The sequence below is a fragment of the Silurus meridionalis genome, chromosome 26, assembly GCF_014805685.1.
Source record: "Silurus meridionalis isolate SWU-2019-XX chromosome 26, ASM1480568v1, whole genome shotgun sequence".
Taxonomy (NCBI): Eukaryota; Metazoa; Chordata; class Actinopteri; order Siluriformes; family Siluridae; genus Silurus; species Silurus meridionalis.
This window is the reverse complement of record NC_060909.1, coordinates 15118544-15139988: the sequence shown is the minus strand read 5'-3', so window position 1 is coordinate 15139988 and position 21445 is coordinate 15118544. Positions and strand designations below refer to the sequence as shown.

At 41.6% G+C, this 21445-nt stretch overlaps 1 long non-coding RNA gene across 4 annotated transcripts; it reads left to right on the top strand.

The window, feature by feature from the left end:
- The first annotated feature begins 10428 nt into the window (after positions 1-10428).
- On the top strand, positions 10429-14084 carry LOC124379767. Of its 4 annotated transcripts, none has more exons than XR_006924517.1 (4): positions 10429-10536; positions 11277-11512; positions 12476-12969; positions 13691-14084. It is a non-coding gene; the product is annotated as an uncharacterized LOC124379767 (long non-coding RNA). The 4 variants fall into 4 exon arrangements; XR_006924516.1 differs by having other exon boundaries at positions 10533-10622; XR_006924519.1 differs by having other exon boundaries at positions 10533-10622; positions 11277-11575.
- Positions 14085-21445: the final 7361 nt, after the last annotated feature.

Here is a 21445-nt window from a genome sequence, read left to right as displayed (position 1 = left end):
TGGTCTCCCTGTCGAGTTTTGCAAGGCGTTCTGGGCAGTAATATGACTGGACGTCCTGGAGATCCTACAGGACAGTGTCACAGGGAGTCAGCTACCAATGAGCTGCAGGAGAGCCTCATGACCCTGCTGCCAAAAAAATTGAGACCTGACCCACCTGAAAAACTAGCGCCCAGTGTTACTACTGTGCACTGACTGCAAGCTGCTGTCAAAAGCATTAGCATCGAGACTGACGAAGGTGATGAAGCAGATCATTTACCTTGACCAGACGTACTGTGTGCAGATTTTTGATAATTTATACTTAATTTATCACATTTTGGATGTTGGTCTCCAATCTATTGGGCCTAAAGACTGGTCTGATTTTCCTAGACCAGGAAAAGGCTTTTGACTGGGTTGACCATGAATACTTGTGGAAGGTTCTGGAAAGATTTGGGTTCAACCCTGGTTTTAGAGCTATGATCAGGGTGCTGATGGTTTATGTGCCCCTTTAGAGTGTACAGAGGGATCAGGCAGGGCTGTTCACTGTCAGAAATGCTGTACACTCTAACTATTAAGATAAGATAAGATAGAGATAAGATAAGATAAGATAAACCTTTATTCGTCCCACAGTGGGGAAATTTCTATGTTACAGCAGCAAGACAAAGAAAATAAAAATAGATGCAAATATATATAAAAAAAGAATATACAAAAAAAATAAAAACAGAAATAAAAATAAATAATAATAATAATAACAAAGAAATAAAAATAATGCAAATATCTAAAAAATAATATACATATACTACAATACCAGTATATATACAGTACAATGTAATAATACAAATAGGAAAAACTAAAGCACGCTTTTTAAGTCACGTTTTAAGGTAGTATTGCACGTAAATTGCGGGTAATATTGCACATAATATTGTACCTGATTCGTTTAATAATATTTCACACAGATAAAGTTATTGCACATCTTAAAAAGTAATAGCAGTGTTGTATGTTGGTGACTGGTTTTACTGGGAACAGCTTTGGTTATACAGTCTAATAGCAGCAGGAGAAAAGACCTTCTGTATCGCTCCTTCAGACACTTAGGATGTATCAGTCTGTCACTAAAAGAGCTGCTCAGCGATGTAACGGTTTCATACAGGGGGTGGGAGGCGTTCTGCAGCAATGATGATAGTTTTGCTACCATCCTCCTTTCTCCCACCTCCTGTACAGTGTCCAGGGGAATCCCCAGGACTGAGCTGGCCTTCCTGATCAGCTTGTCTAGTCTCTTCCTGTCTGCAGTAGATATGCTGCTGCCCCAGCAGACCACTCCATAGAATATGGCTGAGGCCACCACAGAGTCAAAAAAGGTCTTCAGTAGCTCTCCCTGTACTCCAAAAGACCTTAGTCTCCTCAGCAGAAAGAGTCTGCTCTGCCCTTTCTTGTAGATTGCCTCAGTGTTGTCTGTCCAGTCCAGTTTGTTGTTTAGGTGAACACCCAGGTATTTGTAAGAGTCCACTCTCACAATGTCCCTACCCTGAATGTTCACTGGTGATAAAATTTGTTTGTGCCTACGGAAATCCACCACCAGTTCTTTCGTTTTCCCCGCATTTATCTGGAGGCAGCTCCGTTGGCACCAGTCCACAAAGTTTTTAAACCTCTATCAATCTAAGAAATCATCTTACTGGTTTTAATATTATATACTTTAATGCTTCACATTATATGTCAGTGCACGCAGATGATGTGGCTGTAATGGTGGGATCCTAGTCTGATGTAAATGTTTTAATTGATGTTTTAAAAAACTTGGGGAGTGGGGAGGTGGGGAGCCGACACTTCCAGGAGGCATGGTGTGAAAAAAGAGGTGGATTTAAGTACTTGGGTGTCTACCTGGGGAGTCTTTTTAAATAAAAACTGGGAAGGCACTGTAGAGCACATCAAGGGCAGACTGAGCAGGTGGAAACAGTTCTGAAGATGTCCTACAGGGGGCGAACGCTGGTGATAAAGAACCTGGCAGCGTCGTCTCTGTGGCATAAGCTGGCATGTGTGGATCCACCGCCAAACCTGCTAGCGAACATGCAGGCCCTGCTTGTCGACTTTTTCTGGGATGGTCTGCACTGGATTCTGCAGTGTTCCCTTCATCTGCCCAAGGAGGAAGCGGAGCTGGGGCTGGACCTGAATGATCAGCCTCCGATCATCTCCGTAGATTTAATGAAAAATCCATCATGGAGCCTGAGCTGTGAAGTGATTGATTGGTTGAGGCAGAACAAAGCTACAGTTGTTGCAAAAAATACTTATATAAAAAAAAGCCATTTTATTCAGATGAAAAACACAGATACAAGCACTTTTTATTAAACGCTTGTTCTGATTCATCTGCAGCAGGTACCTGGGAGATTTATTAGAAACTCTGTGGTGGAGATGGAGGGAAATGATCCTGAACACAAACATGGCTGAAAAACACTACTCAGGGAGGGAAGGTTTTAACAAAGTCACAAAGTTTTTCTGTATTCCTGGTACTGAGGTTTGCGCATGGTTTTGTCATCTCTGACCTCATTCACGTGAACCAGCATTTGATTTATTTTTCTTTACGTAGATCTTAAAAAGAAAATCTGATCCTCGTTACTCCGACCTGCTCTTTGTTTTTCTGTCAGGCGAAGTGACCCATTTCAGTGCCGAAAAAAGGTTCCGCTAAATAATTCATTACAATCATTTTAGCAGCACGAGTCCCTGAGCACGCCGCGAGGCTTCTACACACCTCTCCTGCTTTACCAAACTTTTCACCATTGAGCTAAAGGACATGCAAGCAGGTCAGAATATATAAATACATGGACCTGTTTAAAGTGTTCACCTAAACCCTTAGTCCCGCCTTTGCTAGCATGAGGACCTTCTCAGTCCTCATGCTCCTCACTTTTGCTCACTTTCGTCTTTGCCTGAAGCTTCATCAAGCATTTCTATTAATACTGAAATGGATAAGATGTGTTGTAGCAGTGATGTGAGAGACCCTGGCCTCACAGAGATGTCCTGTGTGATAAATATACCTCAGGGTTCTGGATTGTGATTGGTCACAAGGTGCTGGGGGGTGTGCTTGGCAGGGCAGACAGGCAGAGTGATCTCGGCAGGTCGGGAGAGCCAGGCGAAACCCCAACCAAAAAGAAAGGGCACAGGGGCCAGGGGGGACAGCTGTCTCAGGATGTCGTTAATGAAAACTTGGCGTGCTAAGATATATTCTGTTGTCCGCTGGGGGCTAAGCTTCAAGATATTGCTTGCCTTGGGTGTGAAGCATTTGCTGGGGCCATGATTATGGCCAGATGATTCTGTCAGTGATGGTGACTGAGTGGAAGGAGGAAAGGACCCAACTGCAGAATGATGAAGTCTAGCAGAGAAAACACAGTTCCAGTGACAGAGCTGACCAACAGAGCAATGGGCAAAAGCAAAGTCCAATAAACAGTCCAGTCCAGGCAAACAGGGCAATGCAGGGAAGACAAAAACCAAAAAAACAGTCCAAATATCAAAAGGCCAGCTAACAGAGAGGCAAAGCAAAAAAAAACACAAAACAAGAAACAGTACAGAGTTTAAACTAGAGATCAGGGCAGGAACAGGGATCAGAGACTGGGTTGGAAAACAGGAACCAGAATAGGCATGGTGGCAAGAGTACTCTCAGGGGCACGCAATGCGGTTAAACCGGAGGATCCAGACAGTCTCTTTCTCTCTCGACCCCCATCTCTCTTCCTTTCTCTGTAGATGAACCGACGTGGGACGCAGGCTTCGGGTCTGACTTTCTCTCTGTGATTGTGAATTCTCTTGGTTTCTCTCCCAGCTTTTAGTGAGATCAAACATTTTACTGCTTGTAGAACATGGCAGTTTTCTTAAAGCTTCTTTAAAGACTGCTGTCTGTTTTGCATCCCTGTCACTGCACAAAGCTGCGGCCACTTTCTGCACACAAGGCTGCATGGGATACTGTGCACAAGGTACAAACTCACATCCTGATGGGTTAGTTTCAATCTTACAGTCCTGACGTTTTGGTTAGTCTCAGTATTACAATCCTGACTTTGATGTAGTCCTAGTCTTTAGAGTCCTGAATCATGGGTTGTCCCAGTCTTTAACATTTAGAGTTCGGAACCATGGTTAATCTCAGTCTTTAGACGCCTGCATAGTTCTCTATTTAAATCTACAAAATGGTAACGATCAGACAGGTCAAGTCAAGTCAGGTTTATTTCTAAAGCGCTTTTCACAACAGACATTGTCTCAAAACAGCTTTACAGAAATCAACAGTCAAGGTGAATGGTGTGCATTTATCCCTGATGAGCAGCCGTGGCGACTGTGGCAAGGAAAAACTCCCTTAGATGTTATGAGGAAGAAACCTTGAGAGGAACCGGACTCAAAAGGGGAACCCATCCTCATTTGGGTGACATCAAGAGTTTGATCATAAATCTTTCAACAATACAGAACACTGGAGAGTGAGAACTAACATGAATACTGAGTATAAGATTATAAGTAATGTTCTTTCTACAGTCTTATACAGTCTTTATGGTTATAAAACTAGGAGCTACTGAGCAACTAATAAAATAGCTCAACATTTGTGATCATCACAGATCCAGCACCAACAGGTAGGATTTAAACCAGTTTAATGCCTGTCCCTGAATGGCGATGTAATTCTTTAAGTGATCCAGGAGAAGATCATGATCTATAGTTCTATAGTTCTATAGATCTAATGCAGCACTAAGATCTAGTAAAACTAAGAGAGATGAAGCCTTGGTCTGAAGCTAAAAGCAGATCATTAGTGATTTTAAATAGAGCAGTTTCTGTGCTTTGATGAAGCCTGAAACCTGACCGAAACTCTTAAAGATATTGTTCTCTTGTAAGTGGGAACATAACTGGGCAGCGACAATCTTTTCTAAATCTCAGACATAAATGGGAGATTTGAAATTGGTCTATAATTTGACAGTGTGTTTGGATCCAAATTAGGTTTCTTAATGAGGGGCTTAATAACTGCTAACTTGAGGGGTTTAGGGACGTGACCTAACGATAGCGAGGAGTTAATAATATTGTGAAGAGGCTCACCAGCTGTATATAACACTTCCTTCAGTAGTTTAGTTGGAATAGGATCTAACTGTCATGTTGTTGATTTGGTTTTGGTAATAACATTATACAGCTCTACCTGTCCTGTATATGTAAAACAGTGTAGTTGTGGAGTTTTATGTAAGATTGGGTCAGAAGATGGAGGTGGGACTGCCACAATTGTTTTTCTAATACTTGACATTTTTCCACTGAAGTAATCATGAAGTCCTCACTACTAAACTGTGATGGAACACATTTTTTCAAATCCCTGATTTGTTGTTAATTTAGGCACTGTACTGAAAGGGAATCTGGGATTGTTTTTGTTGTTTTCTATGAGTTTGCTCAGGTGATCAACTCTAGCAGCTTTTACCGCCTGTCTGTAGCTGAGCATACTGTCTTTATACGCAATTCTAAATACCTTCATTTTAGTTTTCCTCCATTTTCTCTCCAGATTACAGGCTGTTCTCTTGAGGGCATGCGTATGACTATTATACCAAGGTGCAGGTGCTTGTTCTCTAACCTTTTTTAACTGGATGGGGGCAACAGTGTCTAATGTGCTAGTGAGGATAAGGTCTATGTTGTTAGACATTTCATCAAGATCATTAGCAGTTATGGGTTTGGTGTGAAATTGAGATAAATCAGGCAGGTTATTTATGAATCTGTTCTTAGTGGTCAGAACAATAGTCCTACCAAGTCGATAGCGTGGGGAAACACGGCTAATCTGCTCTACCGGTAGTGTGTACAGTATGAGGTAATGGTCTGTGATGTCATCACTCTGAGGTAAAATATCTATATCAGTCACGTCTGCTCCATGGGATATTATTAAGTCTAATGTGTGGTTAAAGCAATGAGTTGGTCTGGTAACGTTTTGTTTAACCCCAAAACAGTTTCATAAATCCACAAATTATAGTCCTAGAGCATCGTTTACATCATCTACATGAATATTAAAATCTCCTACAAGCAGCACTTTATCAAAATTGATCAAGAGGTCTGAAAGAAAACGAGAAAATTCTTGAAGAAAATCAATGTAGGGCCCTGGGGGTGTGTACACGGTGACCAGAGCGAGAGATAGAGGGGTTTTCTATCTTTGTCTGAAAGTATAACTTTAAAAATGAGCACTCTAAATGATTTAAAGCTGAATCCTAATCTCTGACTAATATTAAGAGAGGCACTATAAATGGAGCTACACCACCCCATGACCAGTCTGACGGGGCTCATGCTTATAAACATATCCTGATGGTGTAGACTCATTTAGACCCATTTAATCATTTGGTTTAATCCAGGTCTCAGTGAGATAGAGTGCATCGAGATTAGGAAGGGGTTCAGGTGAACCAATGAAACTCTTTATTAGATTAGATTGGATTAGATTTCAACTTTATTGTCATTGTGCAGGGTACATGTACAGAGCCAATGCAATGCAGTTAGCATCTAACCAGAAGTGCATAGATAGCTTATTTACATTGGCAGTGTAATAAATAAGGGTATGAGGTTATACAGAAGGTGTAGTAATATGTACATATAACTGAATAAGGGTATAGTCCATGGTTGGGGTGAGAGGGATCTTTGATGATGCCCCTCGACCTTTGCAAACAGCGGTTTTTGAAAATGTTCTCCAAGGTAGGTAGTTTAATACCGATGAATCGTTGGGCGGTTTTCACCACCCTCTGAAGGGCTTTTATGGTCCGAAGCTGTGCAGCTGCTGTGCAGCTGCTGTAGAGATGTGTATTCCAAGGAACTTGAAGCTGGGTACACGCTCAACAGCAGTTCCGTTGATGTGAATTGGAGGATGAGTGTAATTGCCAGCACGTCTGTAATCCACAATGACCTCCTTGGTCTTTTTGGTGTTATGTTCCAGGTTATTGTCCTCACACCATGCTACTAGGTGCTGGATTTCCTCCCTGTAAGCTGTCTCGTCGTTACCTTCAATCAGGCCTACCCCTGTGGTGTCATCTGCAAACTTTATAATGCTGTTTGAGGTATGGACAGGTATGCAGTTATGGGTGAAAAGGGAGTATAGCAGTGGAGACAATACACATCCCTGAGGAACTCCAGTGCTGATGGTGAGACTGGAGGGGGTGACAGTGATCAGACTGTGATCTGTTCATAAGGAAGTTCAGAGTCCAATTGCAAAGTTGTGTGCTGATGCCAAGTTGTTCCAGCTTCAGGATTAGCTTGGAAAGGCAAACTGTATTAAAAGCTGATCTAAAAGATTAAAGATGTCCGTGAAGACCTCGGCCAGTTGCTCCGCGCATGCTCTGAGTACACGACCAGGGATGCCATCAGGGCCAGCTGCTTTCCTTGCATTCACCCTTCCCAGGGCAGCTCACCCTTCGGAGGTGGAGAGTGTAAGTGGCTGCTCACCTGGTAACGGCTCTGTTTTGAGCAAGGGTTCCATGTAGAAGAGCGTAGAAGAGGTTGAGCTCGTTGGGGAGTGAGGCAGAACTGGTTGCAGGTGTTGCGTTGGGTGGTTTGCGGTCAGTGATAGCCTGTATTCCTTGCCACGTTCGTCAGAGATGGACCTCCTTGTTCATCCATGGCTTCTGATTGGGGAACACTTTGATGTTTTCACACATTCTGTTGGAACACATTCTGTTGGAATTTTGGCAGAACAGATCTTAAATTGCAGTGATTAAAATCCCCAGCAACAATAACGGCTCTATCAGGATGCACTGTCTGCAGTTTGTTGATAGCAGAACTTAGTTCTTTCATGGCTATGCTAGCCTTAGCATCCGGGGCGACATACACTGCTATCACAACAACGCATGTGAACTCACGTGGTAAATAAAAGGGTCTGCACTTAATGATCAGGTATTCAAGATCAGCAGAGCAGTGAGAAGAAACAGTGACAGAGACAGTGCACCATGTTTTGTTTACATAAGTGCATAAGCCACCTCCTCTGTTCTTACCCGTGAATGCTGCATCTCTATCCGCCCTGAAAATCGTGCGCCTCTTGAGCTCCAGCAGGCTGTTTGGGATGCCGGTGTTGAGCCAAGTTTCCGAGAAGACCATGATATTGCAGTCCGTAATCGGTCTCTGTGTGAGGGTCCAGATCCTGAGCTCATCCAGTTTGTTCGTCAGGGACCGAACATTGGCTAAAAATACTTGAAAGCGCTGGTCGATGTGGGTTTAGCTTTACCTTAGCCCGAAGTCCTCCACGTTTTCCTCGTCTCTGTTTTCTGTCTCTGCGTCAGTGCCGGCGCCGGACACGTCAGTCGGGATAAAGGGCTCGCTGTGTTGCGGCTTCCTTACGAGCTCCGGTGGTATCTGGTCAAATGTGAAAATAAAGTCTGAAACAGAGTTTGTGCAGATGTGACCAATATCTAAAAGTGACTGTCTGTTGAATGATATGCTTGCATGAGAAATTTGCGCAAGCATGCAGAAGAATAGTGCATAAATAAGCACAAATACGGCAAATCTGGAGAGACGCTGAGCCTCGCGATGTGTACGCACTGTTATCTTTATATTAAATCAGATGTGCTCCCACTGAATCGGGCCGCACCACATAATAAATATGGATGAGGTTCCTCTGACGTTTGACCTGCCGCTTACTTGGAGTGGCAACAGGAAATACGAATCATTCATCACACTGAAAACAACTGGGCATGAAAAAAATGCACTTCACTTGTGTTCTGAGCTGCACGGCATTGAGAGAAAAGCTTTACTGATGGTGATTTTTTAGACGCACGGCGATGCCAAAAGAAAAACTCGCGAGAAAAATAGTTGTGAAAGGAAGGAGAAAGACAGTAAACAATGACTTTCTTGGTAGGCTACTGTTTACATACAAGCCGTGTAAAAGACACTGTCTTTCGTTAAAGCCTGTGTAAAGTTCATTAGTTTCAGTGTAGGCTTATAGACAGGTGCGGCTTATTTATGTTCAAAATAAAATCTTTGTCAAATTCAGTGGGTGCAACTTATATTTGGGTGCGCTTAATAGTCCGGAAATTACGGTATTTATTTCTTGGTCTCACTACACAAGAAATAGACACGGTTCAACAGTGTGTATCTGCACTCTTCCTACACTGCTGTGAGCTACATGAACACACACATGCCTATGTGTTGGTGTGGAGCCAATACACTACCTCTAATAGCAGGGTGAAGATCAGGAGTGACTCCACCCCTCAACTATATGTACACCCCCAATACTTCAGTCCCACTAGCAACTGTCACTCTCTCGCTGATCGTCACATTCTCACCTTGGATGGCAGGTGTACAATTCTCCAACGTAATATACACACACACACACACACACACACACACACACACACAGTAATAATGTAATGTCTAATTATTATTATTGCTGTAATAGTTTTGCCCGTGTCTCCCTCTTTCAAGCATTTTGAGAATCAGCACAGAGGGGCGTTTGTCCTCTACTCGAGCTCGAGTCGAGTGTTCGAGGTACAGGGGTTTCATAGGGATTGTGAGAGTTGGCACTATCCGGCGTCCAGCACCTTTGGCCTGGTGGAGCGAAAGGACAACGATCTTGTGACCTTCGACATGTGCGACGGACAATTGCAAAAGACACGTCCCCTGCTGTCAATCAAGCACTTAAGAATGAAGTCGTCCATTTGTTAAATCTGAGCTCAGACCTTATGAGATGAACGTTCTCTGTAATCTCAGTAAAAACTGATCATGGGTCTGAGTCACATTCGTCGAGCATTTCATTCCCATTATCTCCATAACGTGACTCTCTCACACAGACAGTGTATTTGTCTCAGGGGCGTTTGTGCGAGCAGGAGTGTGCAACTGGGGAGACTTTGGCCACACCCGAGGTCTGTGTGCAAACTTCTACAAACATATTCACAATGACTTCCAGGGTCCTGATGGAACCCTGTATCACCACAGTAACCTGGATCTCTTCAAACATGCCTGGAGTTAGGGAGTGTAAGCAACGATTTAATGAGACCAAAAAGCGATTTTGAAGACCTTTCATGGCCTTCACATCAGCCTTCACATCAGCCTTCACAGTTTTTAGGTCCCGATCCAATACTGTTTTACTGAAGGTTGCTTGACACTACCTGTACCGTCCTGCACTCCCAGCTGGCTTATAGTGTGAGAAAGTGGAGATCATTTGCTTTTTGAGACGCTTCAACTTCCCCCTTCAGGTAAAGAAGTTGAAGCTGTCAGGGTTTATTTAAAACATTTGTAAAAGATAACAAACAAGAGGAAGAAAATATTCATCTAGCAGAGATTACAATTTATTTTTACCTGAAACTTATCTGCACAAAAATATACCAAAAAGTAGATCTGCTCAGAACACTGTGTACCGCTCTCAGCCAATCAGAACACACTGTACCGCTCTTAGCCAATCAGAACACTGTGTACTGCTCTCAGCCAATCAGAACACTGTGTATTGCTCTTAGCCAATCAGAACAAATCAATGATTGATGGCTGGTTGAGTCGAACAGCATTAGTGTTTAAATGTAAATGTATTTAATATTGTTGTACTGGCCCCTTGTGGGAAGAGTTAATTGTGTTTTTGAGTTTCTTGTGATTTGTCCATGCAGAGCCACCGTAGTTCAGGTATTCTCTTAACATTCCTACAGCAAGTCATTAGCAGAGTGTTAAAGTCTTTAAACTAATATTTTGGCTCCTAAACATATCTGTCTGTAAGTATTTGTTTGATAGTGATCTTAGCTTACATTAGATACCAATTTTAGTAATTTTAGCATGTTTTCTATTTCTAATTTGTAAGAAAATATGTGGCGCTATTACCATTAGCTTCTCTATGGCATTTTCTATGTATATTAGCATGGTGCTAATCGCTCGCTAATGAGATCGGTTTTTTGAGTCTTTTAGTTATTTCTAAACTACTTATTTTATAATTGCATTGTCTATTCACCCTATTGAGATTGTAACGTGCATTCTCTTGGTTTCTGTATGTTACAGTTTTACAGTCTTTCCAGTAAAACACACTAAATGAGCAAGACGCTTCCTAGTTCTTTATTGGAGACTGTTCGCTATCTGTAAAGATAGTTCACACACACTAGTAAAGGCAGAATAATTGTATATTTGAATGTAGAATAATGTTAATAATAAAATTGATTGAAATGCAGAGCCCTGTATTATAACATTTCTATTCTACACGGTATGAGGTCATATTTTTATCTCAACCCTTTTATTGAAAGCTGCAGGCGATGCGGCACTGAGGGGGAAAAGGCAGCCATTAAAATTCAGATTTGTGTTCTTATCTCCTCCTAACCTAAGCTTCACCGTTAGCTCATTTGCATGGCGTTGTGTCACTTTTATTCCTCTTTTCATAGTGTTGTGTTTATCAGACTGGCTACAGATGAGAGTCTGTTCGACACAGCACCACCTGCTGAGCAACACCATGATCGAAGCAGATACTGTGCCTACAGAAACCTGGACATCTTCTCACCCTGTCTCTCTGATGATCACTTCGACTTCACCTCACTCTTCCCCTTCAGAGACGCCACAGACGAGTATGCCCAGGGGTCAATGTTCACTCAGCTAGGATCCGAATGAACTTCTTATACTGGTGAAGTTCGTGTTAAAATTCCTGTAGTGGACACTTTTAGCAGTTTTCTGTGAAAAATGTTTGGTGTGTAGAAGTAGAGACAGGTTTGTTCTGTACAACCGCAATTACAAAAAACTTGGGACGCTGTGTAAAATCTAAATAAAAACAGAATGCAAATCTTATGAGCCAAATTTTTATTCAAAATAAAAATAAAAAACATATTGAATGTTTAAACTGAGAATATAAACCATTTTAAGGAAAAATTAGGTCTTTATTTAATTTAATGGCTGCAACATGTTTAAAAGAGTTGTTACAGGTCCATGTTTCGCACTGTGTAGCATCACATCTTCTGTCCATATACATCTGGGAACTGAGAAGACCAATTGCTGAAGTTGATGTCCCATGTGTGTCTGATACAGGATTGTAGCTGCCCAACAGTTCTGCATCTCCTTTTTTGTGTTTTTCAATTCATGATAAATGTTTTGAAATGGTGAAAGGTCTGGACCGCAAGTAGGCCAGTGCAACAACTGAACTCTTCTACTACGAAGTCTTGTTATTGTGATAGATGCAGTATGCAGTTAGCATTGTCTTGCTCCAACATGCAAGGCCCTGAAAAAGATGTTTTTTTGGATGGAAGCATTTCATGCTCTAAAACCTGTATATAGCCTTCAGCATTGATGGAGCCTTTCAAGATGTGCAAGCTGCCCATTCCACAGGCACATGGTGTCCATTGTTTAGAAAAGTAATTGAAATGTCGATTTATCTGACCACAGAACAGTTTTCCACTTTGCCTTAGTACATTATAAATTAACTTTGGCCCAGAGAGGATGAAGGCGTTTCTGTATCATATTCTTCTTCTTTGTTTCTTTTTCTGTGTTTATTAAAATTTTTACAGTGTTCCAACTTTTTTGGATTTGCAGTTTTAAATTTTTTTTTTTTTGTTTTCTGTGTATAACTAAAACTCAGTTTCCTTGTACCCTTCAGGTAGGAAGTGAAGACAAAGTGTGCACTCCATTCATTCTGTCCAGTGTCTCATCAATGTGGACATGAAGCGTTTTCCGTACTTCTTTTCATAAGCTCACCTCTCCTCTGCTGATGCCACATTCCCGGGTGCTTCCGGGCTGACTCCTGGTGGTCTAATGTCAGTCACTCGCTGCTACTGAACTCCACCATGGGCTCGGCGTGTAGGGAACTTGTGGGCCAAAGGATGGAGGATGCAGTGGATCTGTGTATCCTGGATCTGTAGAATAATGATGTCCTGGAGTGTGGCACAGGGAGCGTCTGTCCTTTCTAGGAAAACAAATGTGAGAGGAGGTGGCTGGAAGGCTGTGCGACTTCAGCGGGTATGTCTAAGGACGGGGTTGGAGGTGGAGATGGTGCTGCGATATCCTGATCTGTGTAACGGGAAAGGGTGCTGTGTGAGTGGGGGTGTCAGTGTGATTCAGGACACAGCCATTACGACTGCAGCCTTGCCATCGGTAAGTGTTCCTTACACAAACGGCAGTGCAGCGCACTGATGCATTTAATTATAATCATGTGCACCTGAGGAGTGAACTGATGGAGTCCCTGAGATGTGTCCCAATTTGTGCGGACATATTTTCTAATCTCTCTACTCTGTACCAACTAGGGTGTGACGTCTAAGGTAAAATATTGCTGTGCACTGGATATTACTCACAATGCTTTGCAGCTTCTTTACAAGATGGCAAAACTTAAATAACCAAGCAAGTGAGAGAAAGCTAACCTAACGAGTGGGAGAATGCTAACCTAGAGAGTAAGAGATAGCTAACGAGAAAACTAACCAAGCGAGTAAGAGAATGCTAATGAGAAAGCTAATCTAGCAAGTGAGAGAAAGCTAACCTAATGAGTGAGACAACTCTAACCTAGCGAGTTAGAGAAAGCTAACTTAGCAAGTGAGAGAATGCTAACGCGAAAGCTAACCTAGCAATGAGAGAATGCTAACCTAGCGAGTGAGAGAAAGCTAACCAAGTGTGATTCATGATGGCTAATTCCTGATTCTTTTCTTGAGTAACCTTTAAGCCAGAGCTTCAGACAGACAGCTGTGAATTAGGTGTTTATTTGCATATTAGACCACACCCACTGTGGAAGTGTGGCCAGCTGTTGTTTAAGAATGAAAGACAGAATGGTGAAATCGTCTCCTCAGGACGTTTAACGCGTATTTACCCTGATCTCGTCTTCCAGCCCAAGCCCGGAGCCTGGAGTAGTTTTAATTAAAGCGGGACAGGACGACTTCTCACAGCTGGCACTCGAGACGGCAGGAGCGATCAAATGCTGCCAGAGGATCAGATGTTCTCCCTGTTCTCCTCATCAGCACCTCTTCCTCTTTTCAGCTCCAAACACGCCTCTTAATTACAGTCCTCTTCTCATGCTGATGTCTCACATCCATAAACCGGCTCCGATCAGCGCTTGGCTCCATCACCGGGGATGCGGCAGATGGTACAGGATTTTAGGGTGTCTTCTTTTCGATGATTGCTAATGTGAATGTTTTTGAGCTGAAATAAAACGCTGCTCGGCGTTAATGTGTGACGTTCACACTAACCAGAACAGAACATTAAAAGTACTGTTACAATTTAAAGGTTGTATAGAGAAAGCTGTTATTCTAAACTAAATAAAACTATTGCAGAATTATTTTAGCAAGCAGTATTTTCGAGGCCTTTACAGATGTGCAGCAGCTGTTCCCTAAACAATCAAAGGAAAGCTGTTATAAATTCAGGCAGTAAAAGACTGTAAAAAGATAGTTCTAGAGCAGGGATTGGCAACCTTCAATTCAGTTCAATTAAATTCATTTTATTTGTATAGCGCTTTTAACAATGAACATTGTCTCAAAGCAGCTGTACACAGATAATGTGGTCATTAAAAGTAAATATGTTCTTTGTAAGTAAGTTTGTCCCTGATTCAATTCAATTCAATTCATTTTTATTTGTATAGCGCTTTTAACAATGAACATTGTCTCAAAGCAGCTTTACACAGATAATGTGGTGATTAAACGTAAATATGTTCTTTTGTAAGTATGTTTGTCCCTGATGAGCAACTGTGGCAAGGAAAAACTCCCCGAGATGGCATAAGAAAGAAACCTTGAGAGGAACCAGACTCAAGAGGGAACCCATCCTCATCTGGGTTGCACCAAATGTCAATTTGAAGCAGACATACAATGTTGCTGGGTACAGTGATGATGATCAGAAGCAAACTGTATTCCTGAGTCAGTGTAGCAGACTGTTGACATTAACTACAGTCCAATCCATCCTCAAAGCACCCGTTCTACTCCGGAATTACATGGAACCACCCAAGGTGTTGATGAGAGACCGTCCCAAGCTGCACAGAAGTGTGAAGATCCACGGAGGGGAGAGGGGCAGGAACAGTGGTCACTGGAGCCTCAGGAGCATGAGAAAAGAGAGAGAGAGAGAGAGAGAGAGAGAGAAGAGGGTGACAGGAAGAGAAGGATATGGATTATTAAGTGTCCCTATTGGTGTATGAAAGTTAATGTCACTGTGCAGAAAGAAGGCGATCCTGGTGATATTATTCACGTGAGACTCAAAGGAAAGACTCGGGTCAATAATCACACCAAGGTCTTTGACAGCCGTACATGCTGAAACAGAAACACCATCCAGAGATGCTACGTAATCGGAAAGTTTACTTCTAGCTGCATGTGGTCCTAGTAAAAGTACTTCCATCTTATCTGAGTTGAGCAGAAGAAAGTTATTAAGCATCCACTGTCTAAAGTCCTTTACACACTTCTCAACATTGTTAAGCTGATCTCGCTCATCTGGCTTTGCTGAAATATACAGCTGTGTGTCATCAGCATAGCAATGGAAGCGAATCCCATGTTTATGAATGATTTCACCAAGAGGCAGCATATATAAAGAGAAAAGCAGTGGGCCTAAGACAGATCCTTGAGGAACACCAAACTTTACCTCATAGAGTGTGGAGAACTCACCATTTACATCAACAAACTGATAGCGATCAGTCAAATAAGACCTGAGCCAAGAGAGAGCTGTTCCCTTTATTCCAACAACCTTCTCAAGTCTTGCAAGTAGTATAGTGTGATCAATGGTGTCAAAAGCTGCACTAAGGTCGAGCAAAACAAGGAAGGAGACAAAAGCCTGATCAGAGGCCAATAACAGGTCATTTACCACCTTAACTAGCGCCGTCTCTGTGCTATGATGAGGCCGAAATCCTGACTGATACATTTCAAAAATGTTATTCATAAGTAGGTGTGAGCAGAACTGCTGTGCTACAACCTTTTCTAAAATTTTGGATATAAAGGGGAGATTTGATATTGGTCTGTAGTTGGACAGCTGACATGGGTCAAGGTCAGGTTTCTTAATAAGGGGGTGGATAACTGCCAGTTTGAAGGATTTAGGTACATAACCAGTGCTAATGGAAGAGTTTATTATTTTTAAAACAGGTTCAATTACCTCTGGAGTTATCTGTTTAAAGAAACTTGTAGGCAAGGGATCGAGAAGGCAGTTCGATGGTTTTGATGAGTAAATTAATGAGATTGTCATTTTAATGAATAGGAGTGAAGCTTTGTAGTTGATTGTCTGCTATAATTACACTGGTGTCTACAGGGTTACTTATAAAATAAATTGGATTTATATTAACCGTCTGGATTTCTTGCCTGATGTTTTCAATTTTATTATTAAAAAAGTTCATATAATCATTACTACCTATTGATGGTGTGCATGTTACGCAGTGCTTTTATTAGGGCCCGAGCACCGAGGAGCAGGCCAGAATGGCCTGCACCAGAATCTGACCCTAATTTTCTTTAAATTATTATTTTCTTTTTTTTTTTTTTCTTTCAACAAATGGCCATTAGAGGTCCCATACATGCAATATTGTGAAATTTGGCACAGACGTCAAAGTCGTCTGCCATTAGGACCGGTCAAAGACTGGAACATAGGCGTGGCAATAGGGCTCTGTAGCTCCCCCTGAAATGCAAAAACAAATATTGGTGCACAGATCGGGCAAACATGTATGCACATGTACGAGAGTTGGTATGTGTCCAAAAAAGCACTGACTATAAACCAAATTATTACCGACCAGGAGTTTAAAATAATGTGTTTGACACAACCGTGGATTAAACAGAATAAATATGTAGCATTAAATGAAGCGAGTCCTCCTGGGTATAGTTGCATACAGCAGCCCCATCTAAATGGCAGAGGAGGTGCTTTTTATAATAATAGAGTCACATAAAAGACTAATCACTAATGTAAAACATTTGAAGTTCTTTACACCAACATAAAATATTCAGTGTCCAAAAGTAGGTCCAGTCAGTCAATTCCACTAATTATTATTTATAGACCCCCAGGGTCCCGACTCTGATTTTCTCATAGAATTTGCAGATTTCATCACAAATTTAGCTACTTCTTTAGACAAAGCATTAATTGTTGGTGACTTTAATATTAATTTTAATAATCAGGAAGACTCCTTAAGAGCAGCAGTTGTGTCCATTCAGATTCAGTAGGAGTTAAGCAAAATGTTTTAGGACCCGCTCATGGTGGAGAAACACTCTTGATTTGTTATTAACATTTGGATTAAAAATAAAACATTTAATTATAATTCCACAGTCTAAAGCTATGTCAGACCATTACCTCATCTCTTTTCAAATCTGCTTCAGTCATTGCATTTCTACCTCATCACGTTAGTGTTAAGCATGTTAGTTAGCTACAGCAGAGTTTTATCAATAATCTTCCGAAATTACGATATTAGATAGATCTACATCTGACCCCGCAGAGCTTGACTGGGCCACTGAATACCTAGAATCAATGTTCCGTAACACTCTAGAGGATGGAGCCTCCCTTAAGACCAAAATGATCAGGGAGAAAAATTAGCACAGTGGTCATACAGCAGGTTAGACCACTTGAAAATTAGCGTAAATGGCGTTAAACAAAATTAACAGTATTTCAAATAGCATGGAAGGAGAATCTTGAGGTTAGAAAATCTCTTAGTGCTGCTAGATCAGCATATTTCTCCACCCTCATAGAAAATAACAAGCATAATCCTAGTTTTTTATTCTGTACTGCAGCAACATAGGGGAATAGCACTGTTACATGCACCATCAATAGGTAGTAATGATTTCATGAACTTTTTAATAGGATAGTTGTTCAGGCAAGTTAGGGATTAGTTATTTATAAATAACCCTGTAGACAGCAGTGTCATTATAGCAGACAATCAATTACAAAGTTTTACTTATTCAGGGTTAGTTACATTTTTTAGGGCCTCGTCAAAATCATCACCTGCATTTAGGGTTATAGCCTAGGGTTTCCTCAAACAGATCATTCAGAGGGTTGAACTTGTTTTAAAAATAGGGTTCCATTAGCACTGGTTTGTACCTAAATTTAGGCAGTTATCAACAGGCCCTCATTAGCCTGTCTTGACCCATGTCAGCTGTCAACTAGGGTATCAAATCTTTATCTAAGATTCTAGGGTTGTAGGCACAGCAGTTCTGCTCTCATTTACTGAGGTTAGGGTTAGAAATTATCAGTCAGGTTTGTCATCATAACACAGAGATGGGCTAGTTAAGGTTGGAAATGACTGTTATTGGTCTGATCAGGGTTTTGTCTCTTACTTGTTTTGCTCGACCTTAGTGCAGCTTTTGACACCATTGATCATACTATACTGCTTGCTAGACTTGAGAACGTTGTTGGAATAAAGGAACAGCTCTCTTGGCTCAGGTCTTATTTGACTGATCGCTATCAGTTTGTTGATGTAAATGGTGAGTTCTCCACACTCTATGAGGTAAAGTTTGGTGTTCCTCAAGGATCTGTCTTAGGCCCACTGCTTTTCTTTATATATGCTGCCTCTTGGTGAAATTATTCATAAACATGGGATTCGCTTCCATTGCTATGCTGATGACACACAGCTGTATATTTCAGCAAAGCCAGATGAGAGATCAGCTTAACAATGTTGAGAAGTGTGTAAAGGACATTAGACAGTGGATGCTTAATAACTTTCTTCTGCTCAACTCAGATAAGACGGAAGTACTTTTACTAGGACCACATGCAGCTAGAAGTAAACTTTCCGTTTACGTAGCATCTCTGGATGGTGTTTCTGTTTCAGCATGTACGGCTGTCAAAGACCTTGGTGTGATTATTGACCAGTCTTTCCTTTGAGTCTCACGTGAATAATATCACCAGGATCTCCTTCTTTCACCTTAGAAATATTGCTAAAATTAGAAATATGATGTCGTTACAGGATGCAGAAAAACTAGTTCATGCTTTTGTTACTTCTAGATTAGACTACTGTAACGCTTTACTGTCTGGGTGTTTAAGTGCATAAATAAGCTTCCAGTTAGTTCAGAATGCAGCAGCAAGAGTCCTCACTAGATCTAGGAAATATGACCACATCACCCTGTTTTAATCAGTCTACACTGGCTCCCAATCATCTCACATTGATTATAAAATACTACTACTGACGATAAAAGCACTTAACGGTCGACCGCAGTATCTGAGTGAACTTCTGTACCAGTATGATCCTCCACGCCTACTTAGATCAAAAGGTGCTGGCTATCTGTTGGTTCCTCAAATAATGAAGACTCCAGCAGGAGGCAGATCTTTCTCTTATAAAGCCCCACAGTTATGGAACAGCCTTCCAATCAGTGTTCGGGACTCAGACACAGTCTCAGTGTTCAAGTCGAGGTTGAAAACTATTTATTTAGTCAAGTTTTTATCAGTAGATTTTTCTTAGGTAAAGGCTCAGATCTGGAGGGAGCATGGATATAGAGTGTTTGGTGAACTGGGATATTTGTATGCTGTCGTCCCTCACATTCACACGCTCACTCTGGTTTGTTGACGGTGGTGTGGTGGGTCATCTCTTATCCCAGAGATCCTCATGTCTGTGTTACCTTCTGGTTCTCCCTTTTAGTTATGCTGCCATAGCGAGTCTTGCCAAACTGCACAGTGACATTAACTTTCATACAACAATAAGGACAGATAATAATCCATATCCTTCTCTTCCTGTCACCCTTTCTCTCTCTCTCTCTCTCTCTCTCTCTCTCTCTCTCTCTTCGGTTGAGTTAAACATGCTCCTGAGGTTCAGTGACCACTGATCCTGCCCTTCTTCCCTCATGGATCTTCCACTTGTCATGCCTGCCTCTGGATAGTGTTCTCTTTAACTGGAGGCCCTCTGTGCAGCTGGGGGGTTTCTCATCAATACCTTGGGTGGTTCCATGAAATTCAGAGAACAGGTGCTTTGAGGATGGATTGACTGTAGTTGGTGTCGGCAGTCTGCTGCACTGACTCAGGAGTGCAGTTTGCTTCTGATCATCATCACTGTACCCCGCATCATCGTATATCTGCTATAAATGGACATTTGGTGCAACCCAGATGAGTATGAGGTTTCCTCTTGAGTCTGGTTCCTCTTAAGGTTTCTTCCTTATGCCATCTCAGGGAGTTTTTCCTTGCCACAGTGGCTTGTTCATCAGGACAAACTTACTTACAAAGAACATATTTATTTTAATCACCACATTATCTGTGTAAAGCTGCTCTGAGACAATGTTCATTGTTAAACGTTCAATACAAATAAAAATGAATTGAATTGAATTGATGTTTTAAAGCACTTTTTTGTTGGACTGTATAATTTTATTCAAACATAATGACTGGAGATGATGAAATGCTTTAACAGGCATGAATCATCTACGTCTTCTTCTTCTTGTTTCTCATTAAGTGTTTTTTTTTCACATTTGAATTAAGGGTTCTTCAGTTGCCGTCTAAAGATCCTGTAAAGAACGCTTTAATAAAAATGTTCAGCTCCTGACAGATTTTGTGGATGAGTAGGAAAATAATGAGTGATCATTGTGTGTGTGTTTGTGTTTGTGTGTGTGTGTGTGTGTGTGTGTGTGTGTGTGTGTAGACCAGCACATGGAGCCGACTGATATAAAGAATGGTGGAATGTGTGATATTCGAGTGTTCTGCTGTGACACCATGAGGGTTTTCGGCCTTGGATTCATCGACTCTCACAAACCCATCTGTCTTATCACCAAACTCACGGTGCGTGCATGTGTGTGTACATGTTTGCATGTGTGTGTAAGTGCTTGTGTGTGTGTGCCATTTCTCTTTCAGAATTATGTTTAATGTCGGGTTTATGAGTCCTGATTCTGCTGTAGTGTTGAGTCTCTAGAGATGGGCGGAGACTTGGCAGCCTTATTAAAATATTCTGCTCATTAGGATATTAGGCCCACTCAATGCCACATGATTAATATTGTGTATTACTCGGATTTGCAGTAATTAGAGTTGTGTGTTTGTGTGTATATTCTGTAGCATGTGGATGACTCGTGGATCAGTGGCGACGAGCAGAGAACCCAGGCAGTGGTCCTGAGCTTGAAGACAGTGGACTGCGCCATTCCCCAACTCAGCAGCATGGCCTCAGACAGCATGGACTTCCTGTCTGACTGGCAGCCATACACGAAATGGTAGATAAATATAGGAACTTTAGCAGAGTCACGAAACAGAATTCCGGCAGCTGGTTTCCCACTAACATGGCTAATGTTTTTTATGTGCAACTTTTATTAGCTAGTTAGCTCACATTTGGTCAGCTAGTATTGCTAGTTCCTGGCTCTGCTAATCCCTTTGTTCAGTTCTAGCAGACTCAGTGAGATTTGATTGCTAGCATCCTGTAAGGTTTGGACCTTAATCTTACTTCATTCTTTTCAGCTCCATTGTGTCTGTGTGTGTGTTTATGATGTGTTATAAATGAGCGGCGTGTGATGGAGAGGATCGTTAAGGCGAGCACGAGTGTGAATGTAGAGCATTTGGGAAGGTTAAGGGAGGGTCAAGAACACACTTGAGGGGAAATGGATCTCTGACAGTTTCATCATCATCATCATCATCATTATCATCATCATCATCATCATCATCATCATAAATCTGTGTGCATCTCTCTATCACACCTTTCCTTTGTATGCTAATACCTGACATATGTGGTGCTATTATCTTACGC